Source organism: Siphateles boraxobius, unplaced genomic scaffold (genome assembly GCF_051911475.1).
Source record: "Siphateles boraxobius isolate OS27281-9 unplaced genomic scaffold, OSU_SipBor_1 6, whole genome shotgun sequence".
In the NCBI taxonomy this organism is placed as follows: Eukaryota; Metazoa; Chordata; class Actinopteri; order Cypriniformes; family Leuciscidae; genus Siphateles; species Siphateles boraxobius.
Genome location: NW_027509186.1, coordinates 19,697,473 through 19,716,551, shown reverse-complemented (window position 1 = coordinate 19,716,551; position 19,079 = coordinate 19,697,473). Strand labels below are relative to the sequence as shown.

The window sequence follows — 19,079 nt, the reverse complement described above, 5'->3', positions numbered from 1 at the left end:
GTGGCTCTCCGTGCAGCAGGATTGAATTTTAGGGCATGGCTAATTGATTTGGGTCATCGTTTGCAGTGTGCTGTACGTGTGTTTGATATTTCAGTGTAGCGAGGCAAATGCGAGTAATCCAGCATGGCGCTGTGGAATGAACAGATAGTAGGGGTTTATTACAATACCCGTAATTTAGGTCCTCTTGCAATTGCCACAGTAAAATATTCGAACAGAAGGTGCGAAACGTTTTGGATGAAAAGAACGTCATTATTTGACCTCTTAATTCCAGCAACCATTACAGCTAAATTGATACTGGTGTTTTGCTTTTCTTTTGTCTTTTAAAGGCCTATGCTAGAGCAATCAGCATACAAATGACTCTAAAGGTGCAAAGGTCAATTATGATTGGCTGTCGCTGCTTAACAAAGGAAATCTCAGTGGATGAGGTAGAGGAAGAGAGAAATGACAAGGGCATGTTAAAATATGAAAGTAGATCAACAGTTTGAGCATAGACTGGGGTTTCAATTATGTACAGGCATGACATTAGCCTTTATAAAAAGCAGAATAGAGTTAAACATGGTCTGTTTGAAATTTTTCTTTGTCTGACTCAAAAGTAGGCAAGTACGGCAATTAATCAACTTCATGAAGTGGATGTGGAGTCTGTCGAAATGTAATGACTTTCATACATCAAACAGTTGAAGGAAGCCTGAAGTGCAAAGATGGTTATATAATTTTACAGAACTCTCACTTTCAAAAAGGTACTTCATTATGTTCCAGCCCATAGTATGATTACGAATATTCTCAGAGCCTCTTTTTGCACCAAGCGAGTGACGCAGAACAATAACCTTTATGGTTTTGAAGTTCTCTTCCTTAGTCTCCCAGAAGTGTTTGGTTGCCTGAAGCGCTTTATGCGTACCGGTCGGTATATGTCAGAGAGGCATTCTTTTGAGCTTTGTGTTATCTTGTAATGCACTCTACTGATAGCGAAAAGTCAAGCACACTAGCATAATCTCTAAATTATTTCTGGATATTGTCTGTGTGCAGCTAAAAATACTGTACTTCAGACCAAAGTCGACATCATATGGGAATGTTGAGAAGTTAGAAGTAGTTTGAAATGCATCATTCCTCCCAGAATAAGCTCATAGGGAATATTTGAGTGTGTTTAATCTTAAATATTGTTTTTTAGAATCGTTTGAAGGCCTGTATGAATTTGATTGCAATCGAAGCAAACCGAGGATGCATCACTCTAGAACTGTAATACCCGATGCCTCTTCACTCCTGTGCATAACAGTCACTTAACACAGTCACGGTTGCCATGGTTGTAACTTGACATTGGCCTTGTCTTATCTTTTAGAAAGTCAGGAGCCTTTTTTTAATGTAATGAAGCATGAAGAAGAGTTAGATGGAGTGGTTCGAAAAAAAGGGATGATTTGAAAATTCGAAAAGGGATGAAATGTTTATTTTTGTTGTTTAGCAACACGTCAAACAGTAAAATTGAAAAGTGAGGTTCTGAGGTGTCCTTGAAGATGTTTTATACAAGTATCTGATTGAATTTAAACTGGTTTAAACTTCTTTTTTTAAACGTGCCATTGAAAATCATCTCAAAACCTTCAGATGGTGCATTAAGAAGAATCAGAGTCTTTCAAGAGCCTCAGGATGGGCGAGATAACAGTTCCTCTGAGTTTCATTTTCAAATTGGAGATTTTTCGAGGGTTTTTAAATGAGGTTTTAATGATGTCAGTTTGACTACAGCTTCTGAGTGTGACAAAGAAAAAGGATATAAATCGAAATGACATTAATTGGTGACTGTTTTATTAATAGCACAATAACTGATATTTATAGCAAATTTTAAAGGACTAGTTATATATAATGAACAATAATTAATAATGCCAATACTTACGCACATTGCTTTATCCAAAACCTGTATTGTTATTTCTTCTAAAAACTCAAAAGGAGAGGTTTTTCAGAATACCCAAGCTGCTCATTTACATACATTGAAAATGGACAGAGATTCACACTGTTGCTCCAAATTAAATAGCAATTAAATAGTTTTCTCTCCTGTATTGCCTCGTCTTTTAACATTTAAAACCGACGCACAGCTTGGACATTCTGCCTAACATCTCATTGGATCGACAACATGCTTCAACGGTGAGTAAATGTTGACAGAATTTGCTAAGTGCAAACTAAGTGCATCTCAAGTCTAGAATGAAATACCTAGAAGATTTTCAAAGGCTTGTTTTACTTAAAAAGGAACCTTGCCTCAGTATCTGTCACGGTTTGGGTTTTGTGTCTTGTTCCTTGTTCTTGTATGTCATGTGATTCCCTGTTTGCCATGTGTCTTGTCTGTTCTTCCCAGGTGTTTCTCGTTAGCCACGCCCCCTTGTTATCTCGTTTAGCTTGTTTTTCCTTGTATTTAAGCCCTGTGTTTCAGTTCAGTCCTTGTGAGTTCTTATGTTGTTGTAATGTTGCTGTTAGCTGTCTCTTTGTTCCTGTTCTGAGTTTCCTGTTCCGAGTCTTCCCTGGATTACCTGTTTGTATTTGTTTAGTTAAAAGTGCTTGCAATTGGATTCACTCTTCGTGTCTGCTTCAACGTGACAGTATCAGTGACTCTTTTTTTATTATATTATTTTATCAGATACTCTCTTCATCATGGTTACTCTCTGGACCATCTCCTAAAGGATCATTCACATGAAAAATAGCTTATAGATACAAGCCAAACTCTAATGCTTAATTAACCCGGCTTTACTTCTGCTTTATCCAGCACTGATGGCACTTAGGTTTCATAACACAACACCTTAGATGTGCTGCTGTGTTTGTGTTGGCGTCTCTGATTTCTAATGTGATTACGTCTATAAATATGATTAAGACCTTAGTCATTGTTCATTGTCATACTGCAGCGATGTCAGGTTTTATTACTTGGGCATGTGCCAAGTTATTAGGAGTCTTTGCAATTTCTGCATTGGTTATAATCAAGATTATTCTGCCAGAAGGCATGCAGAGCATGGCTCAAACTCTGTAGTTTAGTTTAATGATATAGATATATGGGGAGATCGGGGTAAGATGTGTCAGTGTGTGAGCTATGTCACCACTTTAATCTAGCAAAGTGCACCGTTTTTGTCGCATGAGTCTATCTATCTATCTCTCTATCTCTCTCGCTCTCTCGACTATCGCTCTCTCTATCTATCTCGCTCTCTCTATCTATCTCTCGACTATCGCTCTCTCTATCTCTCTCGACTATCGCTCTCTCTATCTCTCTCGACTATCGCTCTCTCTATCTATCTCTCGACTATCGCTCTCCCTATCTATCTCTGGACTATCGCTCTCCCTATCTATCTCTGGACTATCGCTCTCCCTATCTATCTCTCGACTATCGCTCTCGACTATCGCTCTCTCTATCTATCTCTCGACTATCGCTTTCTCTATCTATCTCTCGACTATCGCTCTCTCTATCTATCTCTCGACTATCGCTCTCTCTATCTATCTCTCGACTATCGCTCTCCCTATCTATCTCTCGACTATCGCTCTCCCTATCTATCTCTCGACTATCGCTCTCCCTATCTATCTCTGGACTATCGCTCTCTCTATCTATCTCTTGACTATCGCTCTCCCTATCTATCTCTGGACTATCGCTCTCTCTATCTATCTCTCGACTATCGCTCTCTCTATCTATCTCTCGACTATCGCTCTCTCGACTATCGCTCTCTCGACTATCGCTCTCTCGACTATCGCTCTCTCTATCTATCTCTCGACTATCGCTCTCTCTATCTATCGCTCTCTATGACCTTCTCTGTAATCTTCTCTGTATCTATCCCTAACCATCTTTAATAACTTACCCTCTCTTTAACTAGCTGTCCCTCTGCATCTATCACCACTAACTAACTAACTCACTCTCTGACAGTTGAGTGCCACAGATTTGATCATTCCTGTTTTCTTCCTCCTCATCCTAAATTTTTTTCCTACATCTCGCTGAACTCAAGTGACCCGCATTCTTTTCTGGGATCTACTTGGAAAATCTCACGGTGTTGCCTCTTCTGAACAGCTTGTTACCTAGATATGCGAAAACTCAGATGCTTTCTGAGTAATTAAAGCGCAACTCTGCCTTTTTAAAAGTGGCTGAGATCATGTTTACTCAATCCACTTCCTTGGAGCAGCGCACAGTTTAAGACCTGATAATGAGGCTCACGGATTTGGAATCTTTTAAAGTGGAGCTGCCTCCAGGCCTTGAATTATTGATGCAAAGTAGGAGGTTTAAAACTGCCTTCAACGCTCATTAGTTTTCGGGTGAGATGCACACAGGGACAGGGACTGCAGCTTTATAATGAGCATGATTATACCAGCTCAAGCTTCCTTGCCTAAGTTCAGGTGTTGGAGTCCAGGAGGTTTTGGGATGTCCAACCCTTGCTGAGAATCCTAATGAGTTTTATTCTTTGTTCTGTTCTGCCAATAAGTGTCTACCTCTCTCTGCTTCCTTCCCTACAACTAACACTCTTTCTCTATTTTTTTAAAAATAGTTATTTACGTCATTGACCTTTCCATCGGTGAGTTTAAAACTATGCGTGTTATATTGACCATTTGTGCTGAGTAAAGAAATTCGCAGGTATAAAATGGTGAATGATTTAATGCAAATTCTAACTAAATTAATGCAATGCATTAATGCCAATATTAATTTTCTATAATATTCTTAAACTATATTAGACATATTGGTTAAATTTACTAGGCAATTAGTAGGGTCAACTAGTTAACAGTTTCTAGATTTTTTTTTTCTTAATATCTTTAGCATCAAATCTGTAATAGGCATGTTGTATATTTCAAGTATTCATAAAGCCATTTATTATATTTATCAAGAATGTAAGAATTTAGTAGAAGTGTTGTCAATAATAATAATAAATGTTAATGAGCACCAAATCAGCATATTAGAATGATTTTGTATGGTATTGTACATATATGGATGTCTTTAGCCCTTGTATTGCGCCTCACCTCAAATGATGGTGTCAAGTTAATAATCTCAAGAATCCTATATTTTGTACGTCTTATCTGATTGAGTCAGGTGAACCCAAAGTCAGCCTAATTATACAGTGTTAATTAGTCATTTAAAAAAAAAATGTAGATGCACATCCCTAAGTCATATTTTCCATGGAAAAGATTTTTCATTTTAAACCTAAGGCGGTTGTATTTTTTTTTTTTTTGCATTAATGTCCTTTTGAAGCACCTGCGGGGGCCTTACATCTAAAGGGCTATTTTTGCTCCGGCTGATATAGCCAGCTTTTTCTTTGCTCCCTCTTTCATTCCACCTCTCCCCTCTTATCTTGTTTTTCCATCTTTTTCTTCCCTGTCATCCTTTGATCCCTTTCATTCACTCCCTTCTCTCTTTCCCTTCCTTGCTTTCTATCTTCTTTGAACGACATATTACCCCGGTGAGTCGAAAGCGATTTCGTAGCTTTGCATACAAACTTGGATCACTCCAAATCGTTACATCTACAGCAGCACGATGATCTGAGTCACTGGAGCACAGCCAGTTCTACATTGAAACAATCAGCTCTGGGCCAGGATGCACAACGCCACCGCTCATGGAAATGTGCCATCGACAGTCTTTCTTGTCTCCCATCACCTGCCACTGAGCGTGCAAAATCCACTCTTGACATTCTCATTGTTCCTCCGTACGGCTTAATGGCCCCTCTTGTGTGGCTTCGTCGTTTAGAAAGATGATGTCTGTTATTGTTAAAGCAACATTCAAATCGGGAGTAGGCGATAAAATTGTGCCATTATTCTTCACATTGCTTTTAGCTTTCCATCTGGTACTCATTGTCATGCATGATTGACTTGATTGACGGAACAAACTCTCTTTCCAGTTTTTTGGGGGGCTTCCCACCCCCAGTTATTCCAATTATCATTGTTGGTAGACTGCTGCTTATTTGTACATTTGCCAAGTCTCAGAGGGATAGTTCAACCAAAAAAGAACATTTTTGTAATTTCTTACCCTTCATGTTGTTTCAAATCTGCATGACTTTCTTTTCTCAGAGGAGGAAATTAAATTATGAAAACTGGTTTCTGGTTGCTCTTTTCCATTCAATTACAGTTACTGAAGCTTATAAGCTTAAATTAACTAAAGAAAACCACACAAAAAAACTAAAAATTTAAAAGCAACCTTAATGTATCAAATTAATTAATAAATGAGGCGAATACACTATATTACAATTTTTCTCAAGCCATGCATTAACTTTTAAGTTGACCACTTTTATTTACTGCAGCCAAAAGTTTTAAATGAGTAAGAAAGACCACTTTTATGATGCTTTATAAACAATACTTTATAATATAGATTTTTGTGTTCCTTTATTATCCTTTATTGAAGCATAAAAGTTTCAGTACCAATTCATTGTAAATCGTTTAAAAGAATGACTAGCATCATTTCAGAATTTCTACTGTTTTTCCACAAGTCTTACAGGTTTGAAACATCATGATTTTGAGTCAAAACTGACGTAATTTTCTTTTTTGGGAGAACTATTCGTTTAAGGGTGATGGATTGAGTTCTCTGCACCTGTTTTGCTGACATTCAGAGATTTGACAATCCTCCAGCAGAGGCACGAGGTGACTGTCCTTTACACTTCCCCCGGCCACCTCAGGCAATGCAAACTGTCAGCAAGGGTTTGTGCCAGGTGGATGGACTGTACCACCACACGCACACGGACAGCACATTCGTTTATTTGCATTCAATCAGGCATGTGCACAGACTCTTTCTATGTCTTTGTTGACTAAATCTGTCTCCGTAACCTTCCGAGTTGAGACTCATTGGGTCTGCATGACTCCAGTTAATGTTAGAAAAGTCTTGTCTCTGGACTTTTTGAGTGAAGTCCAAAAATGTAGCGATAAACCTGAAATGGTAGATGCTGTTGGTTGGTTAAACACTGCATTTTGTGGTCCCTACTGTTGCACCCTCAAACATCACCTCTTTAATTACTATACTTCAGTGCCAATTCTCTCTAGTAGATGTTCTAATGGAACTAGTGAGCACCCTAATCGCTGGAAAACTTTTCTTCTTTTTCACACTTCAGCAGCTGCCATGTCTTCACTGAATTCTTCTCTTCAATTTAATGTGGTATGAGTGCACAATAAAGACTTTTAGCTTTTTTATCTGATCCAAGTACAGCGCACAGAGAAATTCATGATTGCCTGTTGGTTGGTTGTGCAGAATATTTTTAAATGTCACCAACCACTTCGTCTACAAATATGCAACCAACTGTTCAACTGTCTTCTGGAATATGGCTTATTTTTATGTAGGCTACTTGCATTCTGGGTCTTTCTTTTTAGAGGTGAAATTGCCATATGGATTCAATTAAATACTCTGCATTGAGATATATACCTCAGCAGGGACGTCACTAGGATTGGAAGACGGGGGGGCTTAGCCCCCAGGGTATTTTTAACTTGCGTTTGCAAAATTTTTGCACTCACATCTAGTGCTACACTTATGTCAACAACCAGTCAAGAAACCAAGATGTTAACAAGTAAAACGTGACAGACATATCCTCTTCTTCCATTTCTACTGTGTTAAAGAAAAGTTACTGTAATGTTAGCTTTTAGACATATCAAAGCTGCATGGGGAAATTTACTTAGGCCAGACTTTGCTCCTGATGAGTTATTCTATAAGCAATGACTGAAATGCTATCTGTCTCCTCATGTAAATGTATGATAAAGTAATAGCATACTGATCTAATTCCTCTCTATATAAGATAAGTTGTCCACATAATGCTATTTAATAACACTAATTACTGTAACTGCGCTGTGGATTGGTTCAATCAGATTGTAATTTCGCTGTGTAGTTTGGCTTGCATACAGTTTAACCCAAGAACCAGAATTTTAAGGTCATATACCCCTTTTCCACCAAAAAAGAACTGGTTCGGAACTGGTGCTGGTTCAAAGTTAGTTCGGAGTTGGTTCAACTTGCGAACCTTCTCAGAACCGGTTTGTTTTCCCACTGACTAGAGCGCCCAGCGAACGACGTCGTTACGTCACTGTGTACGTCGCCATACAGAAACGCTAGCAAGTACATTATTTTGGGATTATCTCTAACTTGTGTACCATGAAGGCTTTAAAAACAATTGAAATAAGTAAGTCTTTTAATCTTTTCCTTTGATATGTAATCATTTCTGATTAGTTATGTACCTCTGTCTTGTGTCTTTTTTTCTTTCCGTTTATTTGTTCTATATTTTGACTGTTTTCTTCTTTGCTTACATAATGTTTTCAATAAAAAAATAAAATTTAAAAAAAGCTAGAAACGCTTGCGCCAACTTCAAGCATAATAATTACAATGGTGGACTACATCGTGTTTCTGCAAATGTTTCTCCTGGCTTTGCGGTCATAAAATATGTTTAGGACACATCTAAACCCGCCTCCAGCCCCGCCGTAAGCATGACACGGTGGTAAAAGAACGGTTCTCTGGTTCTAGTCCAGCAAAGAGTTGGTGCCGCTTTGGAACCAGTTTTCCTGGCCGAGAACCGGTTCTTTGGCTGTCGAAACACAAAGAACCGGTTCGTGAGTAGGCACCGGCTCCGAACCGGCTCTCAAAATGCTTTGGTGGAAAAGGGGTAATAGTGAAATTTGATTAGCTTGCTAAGTTAACCATTTCTTGCATTTTGCTACAGTTTTCCATAGCAAACCAAAATATCCCCTTTCCTTTTTACCTCAAGAAAACGTAGCTAAAGGTAAGCAGATAATTAAAAACAACTTACAATGTCACGCTGTATCAGAGCCATAGAAAGAGCTTTATAATCAAAGAGGTCTTAAATTTGTGGGGGTGGGGGTTCAAATGTTGTATTTCCCTGATATGTGCATTTCAAGACGTTTGAAGACCATAAAAAAAAGGATAAGAAATAGCTTTAAAACAATGTCAGCGGGCAGTAAATTATTTGTCAACACCTGCTCTCTCCTCATCTCCATCCTCCTTTCTTTTTTTTCAGTCTTCTCATCTTGCCCTTTCTCTTTCCCTCCTATAAAGCTGAGCTTTTTTAATTTACAAAAGGCTACAATTTGTATTATATTCTCAATATGAACACATTCATTATTAATCATGTGCCTAACATGATAAAAACGGCTATGTTAATGTTTATTGTCCCCTCACAATGACAGTAAACTAATTATTACATTAGGGCAGGGCTAACGTTACAGTTACAAAGGCAGTTCATGTGTATGGCGAAATTAAACTAACGTTATATTAGTTTGCCAGATTATTTTTTGTCATTCGTTTAACATTTATAATGACCTAAAAAACTGTCAAATATGAAACGTTAAGTTTAGCTACTACTTACTTACATCTTATCTCGCAGTCGCACTTTATCGTACACTGAAGCTTCGAGTTGCTCTGCTAAAATTTGAGGATTTCGCGCTCAGCACCGTCTGTGAACATAAAGCCCGCCTACTTTGATTTGATTGGTCATCTCAAACATTCTGACATTGACGAGCAGTGACAGACCAATGAGGCTCAGATGAACGCACACACCCTGTCCTCTGTTTCTGATGTGCTCTCTGCTCGGCGCTGCTGCGGATTGAAGATGAAGAATGAGCTGAATCTGATTAACAAGACTGAAGCGAACACAAATTTGTGTATATTAATCACCAAATTTTTAGGGGGGCTAGGCAGAAGTTTAGGGGGTGAAGCCCCCCTAAAAATGGCCTAGTGACGTCCCTGTACCTCAGTAATCAGTCTGTTTTGTCAATACTCTGTTTTCAATCTTACATTTTTTACATGCTTACATTTTGTACCTGATTCATCAGCCTCTGGGTATAAATGTCAAGGCAAGTCACCTTTATTTATATAGCTCTTTTTACAATGCAGATTGTTTTACAGATATAACATGAAATAATTTTATAATAATATTATTAAATATCGAATTTAAAACAAAGGCGAAAAAGGTGACAGTGGCAAGGAACCAAAACTCCACCAGGTGACAGAATTGAGAAAAAAAAAACTTGGGAGAAACCAGGTTCAGTCGGGGGGCAGTTCTCCTCTGGCCAACAAACGAACAGTGTATGATTATGATTCAGGCAGCATTACAGGTCAGAAGTCAGATTGGATCGGAATATTGTATTATGCAGTTCATCTGGTTGAAGATCGTTGTCATCACGTGCGTATGGGGACAAGTGCCGATGGCTGTCGTGTCGATGAGGCCTTCACAGGGGAGAGTAGTTTACACAAGCTCTGCTGACACTTCAGGGATGCGTTGTGGCCGTGTCTAGGTGCAGGTCCACTATCTGATCTGGATACGGGCCGAATCCGGCTGATTACATCATGCATTTTGGTTGTGTCTAGGCGCAGGTCCACCATTTGATCTGTATATGGCCCGGATCCAGCTGATTACAGTAAACCTCGTAATAAAAAGAAAGACTACAATTAGCTTAGATGGCATTCTTTTTATGAGCGAGTACATCAGGTGTTTTAGGAAGTGTTCCCGGTTCCAGCTGACCTAATTTATGACCCAATAAATTTGCTATTTTCTCTTCAACTTTGTAGTGCTCTCTCTCACTTCCTTCCCCCTTTTCTGTCACCTCTCTTTCCCTCTTTCTATTATCATACATAAGCAAACAACATCATGTCTGACTTTGTTCTGGGTTGCTGTTGAACTAATTTGAGTTTCTGCTGTCATGTAGTTCCATTTTGTTGGATTTTATTTGTATATTTTCAGTTTTTAATTTAATTATAAATAATAATAATTATAATAAGTTTATTTTATATAGCGCCTTTCTCAAACCCAAGGTCGCTTTACATAGTGGGAAGGAAATTATACACAACAGCAACAACCAAGACAATACAACAACGACAAGTTATCAATATGAAGCTACGAGTTTGGTGTGGAGAAATGATCATTAAACAAAAAGGTCTTGAGATGAGCTTTAAAGAGGGGAAGTGAAGGACAGTCACGAAGAGGTTGTGGGAGGCTATTCCAGAGTTTGGGGGCCAAGACACTGAAGGATCTGCCACCCAGGGTGGAAAGTCTGGAGCGGGGGATAGCCAAGAGATTTTGGTCAGAAGATCTGAGTGAGCGGGATGGAGTGTACGGGATCAGGAGGTCGCGGATGTAGGGGGGAGAAAGGTTATGGAGCGCTTTGAAGGTGAGTAGTACTACTTTGTATTTGATCCGGGACGGAACTGGTAGCCAGTGGAGTTGGTAGAGAATGGGGGTGATGTGTGCCGATCGTCTGGTATGGGTGAGGAGCCTGGCTGCTGAGTTTTGAATATATTGTAACCTTTGAAGTGATTTGACAGGGAGACCAAGGAAAAGTGAGTTGCAGTAGTCTAGACGGGACATAATGAAGCAGTTAACTAAAGTGTGTGCATCACTAACAGAGAGGAAGGGTTTGAGGCGAGCAATGTTGCAAATATTATAGTTAAAATTATAGTTTAAATAATTTGAATAATTTTTATTTCCATTTTAGTAATAATTAGTAATATTAGTACTCGGCTTAAACTTTTTTTCCACTTTGTTTTATTTAGTTGCTAAGGCAACATTTTTCAAGTTTCATTTTTAAAGTTTAAGGTTTTCATCTAATATTTATTCTAAATATTGTTGTTTATATTAAATATTTATATTTTAGAAGGAGGGATGTTTTCATTTCGTGCATGAGAAATCATTTAAATTTGAAATACATATTTGCTTTTTAAATCAAATACAATTAAATATGACATGGCACACAGGGAGTTATCGGAATGTCCTAGACGTGTGTTGTCTTTTTTTAGGGGTTGTTCACATGTCGCATCTTTTGCGTGCTCAATTTCATTATTTTAAATGTGGACGCATGACAAGTGCACTCATATACAGGTCCTTCTCAAAAAATTTGCATATTGTGATAAAGTTCCATAATGTAATGATAAAAATTAAACTTTCATATATTTTAGATTCATTGCACACCAACTGAAATATTTCAGGTCTTTTATTGTTTTAATACTGATGATTTTGGCATACATCTAAAAAAATTAGCATATTTCATCCGACCAATAAAATAAGTGTTTTTAATACAAAAAAAGTCAACCTTCAAATAATTATGTTCAGTTATGCACTCAATACTTGGTCGGGAATCCTTTTGCAGAAATGACTGCTTCAATGCGGCGTGGCATGGAGGCAATCAGCCTGTGGCACTGCTGAGGTGTTATGGAGGCCCAGTATGCTTCGATAACGGCCTTAAGCTCAGCCAGAGTGTTGGGTCTTGCGTCTCTCAACTTTCTCTTCACAATATCCCACAGATTCTCTATGGGGTTCAGGTCAGGAGAGTTGGCAGGCCAATTGAGCACAGTAATATGGTCAGTAAACCATTTACCAGTGGTTTTGGCACTGTGAGCAGGTGCCAGGTCGTGCTGAAAAATGAAATCTTCATCTCCATAAAGCTTTTCAGCAGATGGGAGCATGAAGTGCTCCAAAATCTCCTGATAGCTAACTGCATTGACCCTGCCCTTGATAAAACACAGTGGACCAACACCAGCAGCTGACATGGCACCCCAGACCATCACTGACTGTGGGTACTTGACACTGGACTTCAGGCATTTTGGCATTTCCTTCTCCAATGATGGCCTTCTGGACAGCAGTCAGGTCGGCAGTCTTACCCATGATTTCGGTTTTGAGTAATGAAACAAGCTGGGAGTTTTTAAAAGCCTCAGGAATCTTTTGCAGGTGTTTAGAGTTAATTAGTTGATTCAGATGATTAGGTTAATAGCTCGTTTAGAGACCCTTTTCATGATATGCTAATTGTTTGAGATGGGAATTTTGGGTTTTCATGAGCTGTATGCCAAAATCATCAGTATTAAAACAATAAAAGACCTGAAATATTTCAGTTAGTGTGCAATGAATCTAAAATATATGAAAGTTTAATTTTAACATTACATTATGGTAAATAATGAACTTTATCACAATATGCTAATTTTTTGAGAAGGACCTGTATAGAGCGACACCGTTTCACCGCTCATGTTGTGACGCACTTGCTTTTCCCAGAATAACATTGAAAGCTCAGCCTGTCACGTGTTGTGTGGGAGAGACTAAGACCACAGGAGCCAGGGCAACGGGTCGAAGAGGAGTGGAGCACACAGAGGCAGAAGGCGGAGCCGCAGGCTCCCCACATCCAGGAAGAGATGGCTCCCAGCAGTCCCAAGGTGGATCCACGCCACTCAGAGGAGGCTGAGGTGAAACTGAAGGGCTGATAGGAGGCAGCGATGACTGGGTGGCAGGCATGGCTGGGGACTGAAGAGTGATGCAAAATCCAACAAAGAATAAAGTCTCAAAAACATTTTGGAGAGGTGGTGGGAGAGGGAGGTTGGGTGGGACCAGAGAATTAGAAAGGTAACAGACAGATTCAGATGGTAGAAAACTGGGCAGAAAGTAAACCTCTCCAAAATCAAAACAGCTGTCCCATGTGCTTGCCATACAGTCTCTCAGTGGCGGTAGGCTGAGGCTCCCTTCAATACCCTCATATTCCACTAGCACTCTCTCAGTAATGGATGAAGCTGCCGGCTCACACACCTGTTCAGAGACACGTTGCTCAGGTTCCATGGTGATGTTCTGCTCAGTCGCCCTTGTTGGCGTTGGCTCGAACGTCATGGCGAAGTCCTTCTCTCAGTCTGCGGGAGGCTCGGACTGCCGATCTCTACAGTCTGAAACTAATGAGTGTCCATGACAACAAACTAACTAAGGAAAAATGGTACTGATTAAAAACAAGAGTCCATGTGGTGTGAGAGTGTGACAGCCAAAATGGACAAACAGCTGATGATACCAGGACAGGGTGTTTTTCTTTTCTTTTTGCTCATGCATAGGCTGGAAATTTGGTGATTTATTTATTTATCCATTTCTGAAACTTTTTCGTCTTCATGGAGAACGCTGCTCATGATTGCTTGGCAATGGCAGACACCACGGGAGAGCAAGCACCCATGCGCTTTTTAAAAGGAGAAGAAACTGGCGCGGCAGGCGTTTTCAACAAGTTTTTAGACGCGGCAAGTGAGCGGCCCCTAAATCCATTATCTGTGGTTGTTTTTTTTTTTTTGTGATTCATGTTTTTCTTCCAAAGCAGCATGCATATATATATATATATATTAGTGCTGTCAAACGATTAAAATATTTAATCGCGATTAATCGCATTAATGTCATAGTTAACTCGTGATTAATCGCACATTTTTATCTACTCTAAATGTCTCTTGATTTCTTTTTGTTCATAATTTTTTCTCATTTTAATGCTCTTATCAACATGAAAAAAGTGGATTGCTTGCTTTATGCACATTTTTTTTTATTGATAACAACATAGGCAATACTGTGTTCAATTTCACACTAACATTCTCACTTGGAGCAAATAATTTCTTTGTAACACAATGTAACACTGTCCATCAATAAAAGGGTGAAAGAAATACTGACGAGGTACTGATATTGACGAGGGGGCGGAGAATTCGCATCAGCTGTGTGTGTGTGCTTGGCCATCATCAAGTGGTACTTCAGACTGGACATGCTGCGATGATGATAGCTCAGTTCATAACGACAAAACACACAGATCACTTTGGTCTAGTCAATGGAACCATTTGCCAACTTTTTAAAAGTAAACTTTCCATTCAGAATCTTATTGGCATCCATTTCGGCGTCTCTCGCTCGTCATCCACTCAAAACGTAACGTTAACCTATTTGGCCGGCTCGCAAGCCCAAACAAGTGTGTGTGCGCGCGTGCCTGTTGTTTTGTTTCCGGTCTAGCTAGATCCACTTGCGCTTTGGTCGACGAAGCAACAAAACATCCAAGCATGGCGCAAGCCCTTGAAATGAATGGGTTTCATAGCGCAGCGCCGCGCATGCCGCGTCCTGTTGCAAAAGCATGTGAAAAAAACGACAGAGTTTGCTAGACCAAAAAGACCGTTAATCTCGCGATAAAAAAATTAATCGCGTTAAAATGGTTTTGCGTTAACGCCGTTAATAACGCGTTTAACTGACAGCCCTAATATATATATATATATATATATATATATATATATATACACAGTTTTTCACAGTAAACTTTCATGTATTTTGCATATGGTAATTTTCTTTGCATATGGTAAGGTTGTTTCACAGGTTGTTAGATGCAACATTTTTACAGTATTTTTACATTGCATCTTATTTGGTACTAGTGTTTCTGCAAATTAAGACCCCTGGAGAGTGACCAAACCCTGGAGAGCGTAATAAAGAAAAAGAAAAAAAACAAGCAGAGGGCATAGCTTTGAAGGTGTGATACTTTATATGGGGAAAGCAATTCAGGTGACTGAAGCTCAATTCTCCAGCGTCTCATTCAATACATCTCCCTTATCCAGAAGATTCAGTCCCTTTATCTTTCAAATCACCCCTCCAGTAGAATACAGATTGAGCAGAGAGAGAAGTGAGAGAGGACGGAAGAAACCTGACGAAGGATCGCATGCTTCTAAGCCCTGTAATCAAATGATACCTCACTAAATAAATCATAGACCTAACTCAAGTCCCCTACTACTATCTCTTCACATCAGCCACCTCTGTCTCCTCTCCATGTCAGAGTTTGATTGTTCTTTTCATCCAAAAGTAGTCTACACTGACAGTTTGAAGAACCATTCTCTGCATTTTTACAATTCAGTGGTGGTCTGCAGTGAAGATATTGCTGTTTTAAAGCCTTGTGTAATAATTCAATACATTTCTTAATCGCTTACTTAGCTCCATCACGCATAGTTCTTGCCCGCAAATTTGGTGCGTGCAAAAGTGATGGTGACCAAGCTTAGAGAGAACGAGGTTGATGTAAGGTCAAACAGAGAGACAAAATGTCAAGGCTTTTCCTTTTTCCATCCCTCTGCTTTTCCGTTGTTTAATGATTAATCGAAAGCTATCAGTGGAGGCCACACCATTTAAATTCAGCTTTAATTAGTTTCTTTTTTTTTACACACTGCTCTGTGCTTTCATTCTGACATCACACAGGCATAGAGACACAATGAAAGATTGGCAAGCACCTTATCATTGATGCTTGCCGGGACCGGATACTTGTTATTACTTTGGCACCCCACAATGCCAGAAAAGAAAGACTCTAAAATGTTCTCAGGCTTTTAATACACCTGCACAATGCCTGTCAGACATACACTTAACACACGCAATCACTCCGTTACGAAACCTTGTTAGCTGCCTACAGTACATGTTTGACTCCAGACCAGATTCGTTATTTTACCTGTCGGTCAGATATAATAATATATTATTTACAAATATCAAGTACATTGGTTGAGATTTTTTTTTAATGTATTTCAATAACTTCTAACCCTTACAAGATTACTTGTTTGGGCCAAAAGAGTGTAGTATTCTTATCTGGCAGTGGAGAAGGGAATCCCATAATACATTGTGAAAGTCCAATGACAAAATTACTGTAAGATGGCAGATGAACTGAGAGAAAAGTTAATTTCATATATACGTTTGATTCAATCATTAACGAAAAGTATCAAAAAACTGTTTACTTCTGAAATTTTTGGATTAAAAATAGTTCAATCTGATTGAAAAAAATTTACATTTATTTTACCCAGTATTTGCATTTGCATGTGTTTTTTGCGTATTAGAGGATTATGTTGCTAGCTTAGCAACAATCTAACAGCAAACTACTGAAAGCAATTGTGAATCATGTCTTTTTAAAGCAATATTTGTGTGGAGTGTGAAGTTATGTTGTAGTTTAATATAGAGCCTAATGAGGTTCCAAATAAGGTTCCATGACGTAAGGATTCTGCCTTAAGCTGTGGTAAAATTTAGCCACAATTTTCGGTGCAAAAACGGTCCATTGTCAATTGTGCAATGACTGATGTATTGAAGCACAGCTCACACAGAGATAAATAGTGATTTCCAAAATCCACTCTTTAAAAACCTTTGACTCTAATATATAAAAAAAACATTAAACAAGAATTTTGAACCTGACTTCATCCAATGTTCAGATTTTTGTTCTAGAAATGTATGCAAATTAGTGCATTATTTAATTAGATAACGTCTCAGTTGCACATTTAAACAACATTTTAAAAAAACTAGTAATACCCCTTTTTTGCAATTATTAATGTAATCAATCAACTGGTGAAGCATGGTGATCTATATTAGTTTTTCTTTTACCCTATTCACCTGGGGTGTCTTGCCTTAAAGGGGATGTCTAACGCTATTTCATGCATTCTGACTTATTTACACGGTTAAAGAGTTGGATTCTCATACTAAACATGGCCAAAGTTTAAAAACAATTGTTGGATGTATGACGGAGTGTTTCTGTGCCAAATACACTCCTTCGGGATTCATATAAGTTTTTTTTTTTTTTAGTATAGCCCTGTATGATGTCATAAAGGGCGTAAATCCTTGTATGGGCACTTCTCCTGGAAGAGCGCGTGCACACATCAACCAGAGCAAGAGCACGCCCATTAACGTGCATTTGTTCGGGTTATGGTGTTGTGGCGAATTTCAACACTATCTATCTCACAATCTGATTGGCTAATCCTAACCCCACCCCTAATCCTAACCCCTCCCCCACAACTAATCCTAAACCTACCAATACTAGGGGGGTAATATATTGGCAGGGGTCAGAATTCGGCACAACAACTGTTGGCGTCAGCAGTGCTGTCATTTAGTTTTTAATCCACAAAATCAAAAATGTCACCAACGAAGTGTGTTTTTAAGGGAAAATAAGTTATAAGGGAAAGATGCTTCCCAAAGAACCCAGCGTTAGGGGAACAGTGGATGCAGTTAGTATTTCTGGAGCAGCAACGGAGTTGTGCAAGTTCGTTCCCGGGATTTTTATTGACAAATGTTTTATATACAAGGCCCACATCGACGCTGGACTTGCAGATTGTTTGAAAGGAAGCATAGAGCTATTTGATATCTATCTCCACACGCTAATCATATAAAAGCCATACAGCATTACATCTCGTAATAGTACGAGGTATCACAAATCCTTGATGCAGGTGTAATGTAAACTATATAGTTTAACTATGAAGAAAAACCAGCAAAATGCACTCATATTCCACTTCATTACACTACAACACCCCCACCTTGAAAACAGACTCTAAATCTGTAGGCTGGCAAAGAGAATTAACTTGGCTTTCTTATGTTCTCCCAAGTAAGAAAGCTCTGGCATAATAAAACCCATACGCCAATTGGAGGTGTCACTTCTTTAATAAGTCTTGCAGTCACTTCATCATGTGCTCTGTTCAGTCACTTCATCATGAGCTCTGTTCCATGTTAGCTCAAGCTCATTTACAAGGCTCTCTGCCAGCCACAGCACTCTGGATCTCTTTATTAGGTTTCTTTCAAACATCTGCAGCAAAATGTGGCCATACAATGCATATTACACATCGTAAATTATGATTAGACACCAAGTTTTCTCCTTCATGCCGTTTTTAAGCAGCTCTGAGAAATGAGGCTCATTTGTCAACACAAACGATACGACGAGTATGAGGAAAGTGACAGCTTCGTAATCTTCCTCCGAAACAGGCTGAGAAAGATTGAGAATGTGGAAAACAGCTGACATGCGCAAACAATCTCTGTATGCCTCAATCTGTTCCCTAGTTAAATCGTAAACCCTCTTCCCAGGGTTTCAGCCGTTTCTGAGGCTGTCCCATTGTCCAAATTGTTCCAGTGCAAAGAAATAATTCACTCTCTAAAAAATTCCCAAAATACACTGTACAAACTAGTGAGCATCGGCTGTATCATCAAATGAAAATCTAATAATAAAAATAAATATTCTGTATACTTTTGATAAATAATAGAAATTTTAACAATATTATGTTTAACTACATATGTATAACAAATGTATAATGTATAATAATATTTTTAATCTTGTCATTTACTAATATATTATTAAAATCCAGTTTTATTATATTATTATTAATTAACATTAACAAAGGTTAATAAATGCAGTACAAATATATGGATCGCTTTTAGTTTGTTAGTTAATGCATTAATTAATGTCAAAAAATGAGGCATTACACATTTAAAGCACACCTATTATGCAAAATTCGTACACAATCACCCTACAATGATAAAAATCAGCCCACTCTTTTTTTTTTTTAAATCCCCATTAAACCAAAGCAGTCTGATTAGACTTGCCATTTTGATTCTCTGAACAGTGTGACATCATTCTGCTCA

The 19,079-nt window shown here is 38.6% G+C and overlaps 1 protein-coding gene across 2 annotated transcripts in view; it reads left to right on the top strand.

Annotated features, from left to right (window-relative positions):
• The window catches only part of b3glcta (beta 3-glucosyltransferase a), a 92,334-nt gene that overhangs the window by 29,877 nt on the left and 43,378 nt on the right, over positions 1 to 19,079 (top strand). The window lies entirely within an intron of this gene.